Source organism: Neophocaena asiaeorientalis, unplaced genomic scaffold, assembly GCF_003031525.2.
Source record: "Neophocaena asiaeorientalis asiaeorientalis breed wild unplaced genomic scaffold, Neophocaena_asiaeorientalis_V1.1 scaffold473, whole genome shotgun sequence".
Lineage (NCBI taxonomy): Eukaryota > Metazoa > Chordata > Mammalia > Artiodactyla > Phocoenidae > Neophocaena > Neophocaena asiaeorientalis.
The window spans coordinates 1,829,490-1,835,256 of NW_020174935.1; the positions used below are offsets into that span (position 1 = coordinate 1,829,490).

Here is a 5,767-nt window from a genome sequence, read left to right on the forward strand (position 1 = left end):
GCATGACTGGAAAACTCCATGTTCTCTGAAAAGCCAGGCTTAGGGGGACCCTGTTAAGAAGCCTCTTGCTTTAGCTTAACATTATTACCCATGCCTAATGGGAGAATTGAATATTATGCTTGTTAAAAGACACATTTAAAATACTCTGTTCCCTTCTGAAATTTTCATCATATCATTTTAGGGTAAGTATTCTCTGAAGCATGATAAGTTTTTACAGTCACTATTTGAGGAGAAAAAATGGGTGGAGGAGCAAACTAACTTTATTGAATATCCACCCTGTGCCCAGCACTGTGCTGTATATTAGGGGCAGGTGAGTGGAAGAATAAAAAAACGTTCTGCCCTCATGGAGCACATATTCTGGCAGCTGAGATTTGAAAGTCCGTTGTTTAAAGTTAACACACTTTAACTTAAACATGTTAAACAAGTTAAAACAATGCTGACTTTGGAGTCAGACAGACTTTTGTTCAGTTTAAACTTCAGTCATTAAATGACTACTTACTGACTGCCCAACACAGCCAGCAATGTGTCCCTACTTGGGGACAGGTTGGTGAGTTAAACCAGACTTTATCCCTGCCTTAATGGAGCTTATGTCTACTAGGGGTGACAAGTGATAATTAATTATATACATAACCATGAATTATAACTGACCACTGCTTCAAAGGGAGGGACACAATGCTCTGAGAGACAACATAATAGTGGATAATGACCTAGTCAAGGGAGTCAAGACTTGAAGGAAGAGCAAGAGTTAGTTAGATAAGTGGGGAGGGGAAATACCACCCAAGCAGAGGGACACACAGTATAAAGACAGGAAAAGACTAGACCGGTGCATCACAGTAGCCACTAGCCACATGTGACAATGGAGTCCTTGGAATTTGGTTAGTGTGACCGAAACACTAAAATCTTAATTTTAGTTAATTAAAATTTAAAAACTGAAGCAGAATAAACTTTAAAATATTGATTGTATGTTGAAATGATCATATTTGGGACATATGAGTTAAAACAGTCCTATTAACATCACCTGATTTTTTTTACTTTTTAAAAAATATGGCTACTAGAAAATTCTATATTATATATGTGGCCTACATTATGTTTCCATTGGACTGTGCTGGGTTAGACCATGTGGTTTGGTTCTAGGACACGGAACTCTCCCCTTTTCAATGAAGTAACATGTAGTTGGAAGAAAACTGCAGTTGGAGCCAGAGACCTATGGGTCCTGCCCCTCACTGGATGGATGACCTGGTGCACTCACTAAGCAGCCAGTAAATATCCCTTGAATGACCCGGAGTCTCTTCATTTGTCAAATGGAACCAGTAATACACACAGTTAGGATTTTAGGAGATCTGGAGTTGATTTTCGAGTAGCTCTCTGCTCCTTGCTCACTGTGCGACCCTGAAGCGGCCCCTGACCTCAGGTTCCCCTGCCCGTCAAAGCCGATGAGAGGCCCGGCGTGGGGAGGCTGGCAGGCAGGGTCACTGTCTGTTCATCTTACCTGAAGACATAGGCGGAATCCGACGAACTCGGGGCCTATTCCGCCACGGCTCCCTCTGGGGACCCTGTAAAGTTCTGGATGGGACACCCGACACCCGTTGTCCCCACATCCACCAGGAAGGGGTGCGCTTTGTTTTGTGGTCTGGGAGGAGGAAGAGGAGGAGGGACGTCGGGGAGAGGCCCATTTTGCGTTTGTAAGTCCTGACGTTCTCCAGGCAACGCGGGCCGCAGCCACCACTCGCACCTTTCCCACGACAACGGAGGCGTGGCGAGCCTCCACCTCATCCGCGAGACGCCGTTACCACGGCGACGGCCCCTGTAGGCGGGGGAGACCAGACCCAGGGGTTTGTGGGGAGGGTGAGTGTGGCTCCTCGTCCTAGCCTGTAGCACGGGGCACGGCAGTGACTCCAGAAGACCCTGCCTTTGTGGATTCTATTAAATATATCGGGGGTAGTCCTCAAGAGTTTCTGGTGCTTTGCGTAGGCTCGCGCTGGGGACCGTGCCGTATCGGGTACCCCCACCTCCCTCGGTGGTAGAGCCCGGCGGGGCTGCGTGTGCGCGTGCGCGCGGCCCGCGGACTGGAGGCGCTCGCGGTCGAGGTCGCGGCGGGGTACGTGGCCTCGGCGGGGTGCCTAGCGGGAGGTCGGGGGGTTCTCTTGGAACCTCAGCTTCTGGGGCACGTCAGGTACGTCTCCGAGCCCGGCGTCGCCCGAGGGCCCGAGGAGGGTTGGGACCCCCCGGGCGTTCCCCAGGGGACCCAGGGCCTCTCCGCAGCTGGGGCAGCCGGAGGGCGCGGAGCAGGGGGCGGGGGCCGGGTTTACCGCAGGCCTGTCACCTCCTTTATCCAAGTGTGTTTCCTCCTTTGTAAATTGGGGTGGTCATTCCTCTCATAAGTCAGCTGTGAAGGTGATTAACGAGAGCTTGCGAACGAACGTTTGTTCGCTACCGTTAGTTTACAGCCCTGGGTGGGCGTGTACCTGCGTGGCTTATACTTGGTTGGCTCTGAACTCTTCCAGAATCCGATGAAAGCCAGAGACTGCTTCCTCACCTTCTTGTTAGATTAAAATAAGATAATGTATTTTATGGCCCATTGCAAACTGTAAAGCGTTGCACAGTGTTGACGTGATTATTATCATCAGCGCAGACGAGTAGACCTTATTTGAAGCCCAATTCCACCGCCTTCCCACGGCGTGACTGGAAACAAGTTACTTAACTTCTCTAAGCCTCAGTTTTCTGATCTGTAGACAGGAACAAACTACTTGATCTACTTCTGCCAGGGTTGTTGTGAGCATCAAATGCGACAGCTTTTTAAAAACACTAAAGCACAAAACAGTCTGTGAGTGGGTACTATTGTTATGCCTGGGGCCCAGGGAAGGTAAGTTGCAGGGTCCCACTGGGGTTGAGAAGCAGAGCAATGGTTGGAACCTAGAAGCTCTCCTTTGTGCTGAGCCCTTTCTCTCCAGGGAGTTTCACTGGAAAGAAGGCTTCCTTGGGCCAAGGATACAGCTGGGACCTCTTGGTCCATACTAATGTTCTAGGATCCCAGGATCTCAGCCAGAGTTGTTTGTGGATGAGTGGATCTGACTTAAAAGCTAGTCCAGACCCTTCCTTTTCCTCATCTGTAATATATTGGTGACGGTGCTTGGCTTAAGTGTTGTGAGAATTAGTGAGGTCATGCGTGAAGTGCCCTGGTTAAAACCTGGAGGGATAAAGTAACTTGGCCGGGGTTTAGCTGGCAACTGAGGGGCAGAGCCAGGCCTAGAAGTTGGTCTGTTGTGTCCAGGTGATATGCTCAGGCTTAGTGCTCTTAGCACCACTGTGGGCTTTGCAAGAACAACTTGGCTTATTTTTCCTTCTTCAATTGGTCTCCAGATCTTGGAGGGGCAGGGACTGCTTTTTATCTTGTTTTTTGTTCATTTGTTTGGTTTGTTTTTTCATAAGTAATATATGGATATATTATCATTGTAATAATTCAGTAAATCCAGAAATATATTTCTTTAATATAACTTTATATTGTAACATGAAATTGCCACTATATATATATATTTTTTTTTTTAACCTTTAAAATGGCAAATTCAGGGAATTCCCTGGTGGTCCAGTGGTTAGGACTCGGTGCTCTCACTGCCAGGGGCCCAGGTTCCATCCCTGGCTGGGGAGTTAAGATCCTGCAAGCTGAGCGACTCGGCCAAAAAAAATTAGAATTACAATTAAAAGTTTTTAAAAATGGCAAATTCAGTTGAGTCAGCCATCCTACTTCCTTTCCCAGATTTAACCACTGGATGCAGTTTATCCCTCCAAATCTTCTTTATTTAGCGACCTGTACGCTCGCTTTTTATTTTCTTTATGTCTTCTAATGTGAGATTATAGTATATACATTGTTCTGTCTCTTGCTTTTTTAAAAATTAATTAATTAACTTTTGGCTGCGTTTGGTCTTCGTTGCTGTGGGCAGGCTTCCTCTGGTTGCGGCGAGCAGAGGCTACTCTTTGCTGCGGTGCGCGGACTTCTCTTTGGACTTCTCAGGCCACTTCTCGTGGCTTCTCTTGTTGCGGAGCACAGGCTCTAGGCATGTGGGCTCAGCAGTTGTGGCTCTTGGGCTCTGGAGCGCAGCCTCAGCAGTTGTGGTGCACGGGCTGAGTTGCTCTGCGGTATGTGGGATCTTCCCGGAACAGGGCTCGAACCCATATCCCCTGCATTGGCAAGCAGATTATTAACCACTGCACCAGCAGGGAAGTCCCTCGCTTGCTTTCTTAATGTTAGAGTGGTCCATGTACAGCTGTCTCTCTGTCTTTACTTGACGTCTAGGACTCCCTTATAAGAATGTGCCACGATGTATTTGGCTACACCAACCATTAGTAGGCATTTTGAATTGTTTCTTATTTTTCGCTGTTATCAACAATAGAGAACATTTGTGTGAACATGTCCAATTCTTTCTGGAGGAGAGTTTTTAGAAGCAGATTTGCTGCCCAAAAAGTGTGCACATGAAAAACTTTGCTAGCTTTTGCCTAATTGAAAAAATGATAGCATCTTATGTTTCCACGAAGAGTAAATGAAAGTATCTTTTTCTCCATACCCTCACCAGCATTGGATATTATTGAGCTCTTAAATTTTGCCAATGTGATGGATGAAAATGCTTCCTTTTATGATGTACCCCACAAGGATTTTTTAATTGAAAAATTTTTAATTTAAAAAAAATTTTTGAATTTTTAAAATTTATTTTTTTAATTTTATTTATTTATTTAATACATTTATTTATTTATTTATCGCTGCATTGGGTCTTCGTTGCTGTGTGTGTGCTTTCTCTTGTTGCGGCAAGTGGAGGCTACTCTTTGTTGCAGTGCGTGGGCTTCTCATTGTGGTGGCCTCTCGTTGCGGAGCATGGGCTGTAGGCACACGGGCTTCAGTAGTTGCAGCACGCGGGCTCAGTAGTTGTGGCTCGTGGGCTCTAGAGTGCAGGCTCAGTAGTTGTGGTGCATGGGCTTAGTTGCTGTGCGGCATGTGGGATCTTCCTGGACCAGGGATCGAACCCATGTGCCCTGCACTGGCAGGAGGATTCTTAACCAGTGTGCCACCAGGGAAGTCTCCCCCACAAGTTATTAATACAAGAATAATTTGGTATACATCTTTAGCCAGCTGACCATAGCTGTGGACCTTGGGAAAATTGGATAACTTCTCTGAACCCTAGTTTTCTCATCTCTGATATGGACAGGAAAATTACCTTATGGGGTTACTACAGAGAATAAAAGAAATATATGAAGTGTGCCTAGCATTGTGTCCAAACCCTAGTGGATAAGCAGGAAGTGATATTAGTTAGTTTTTGTTGTGACCTTTTCTTTTTTGAGTTAAAAATCTTTCTTCCTGGATATTCCCATTTCATTCCTGTTCCGCTCTCTGTAGACATAAGATTGTCTTCCCTCTTCCACCCTTTTTCTTTTCTCCAGCAGAAACAATGTCAGGGGCTTCCACTGTGTTTTGGATGACATGATAGCACAGCTTCAAATTCCCTCATCATCTTAGTCCTCAGTGATGTCCTGTCCACCACCAAGCTGGAATCATTCTGGTTTGTCCAAGTCCTAAAGTGTTGTGCCCCACCCCAAATGCCATCTTCCAGGTTGTGGGTCTACCGCTATTTGTTGTTGTTGTTTTTTTTTTGAATTTTATTTATTTTTTTATATAGCAGGTTCTTACTAGTCATCAGTTTTATACACATCAGTGTATACATGTCAATCCCAATTGGCCAATTCATCACACCCCCACCCCCATCCCCCCGCCGCTTTCCCC

General features: G+C 46.1%; 1 protein-coding gene across 3 annotated transcripts in view; it reads left to right on the top strand.

Moving 5' to 3' along the window:
• Positions 1-2,070: 2,070 nt before the first annotated feature.
• CBY1 (chibby 1, beta catenin antagonist) overlaps positions 2,071-5,767 on the top strand; it is an 11,708-nt gene continuing 8,011 nt past the window's right edge. For 2 of the 3 annotated variants that reach the window (XM_024761599.1, XM_024761602.1), the window contains exon 1: positions 2,081-2,173. The gene's annotated coding sequence lies outside the window, so the exon portion shown is untranslated. Of the gene's footprint in view, positions 2,174-5,767 lie in introns of all 3 variants that reach the window. The other variant, XM_024761600.1, reaches the window with a different exon arrangement.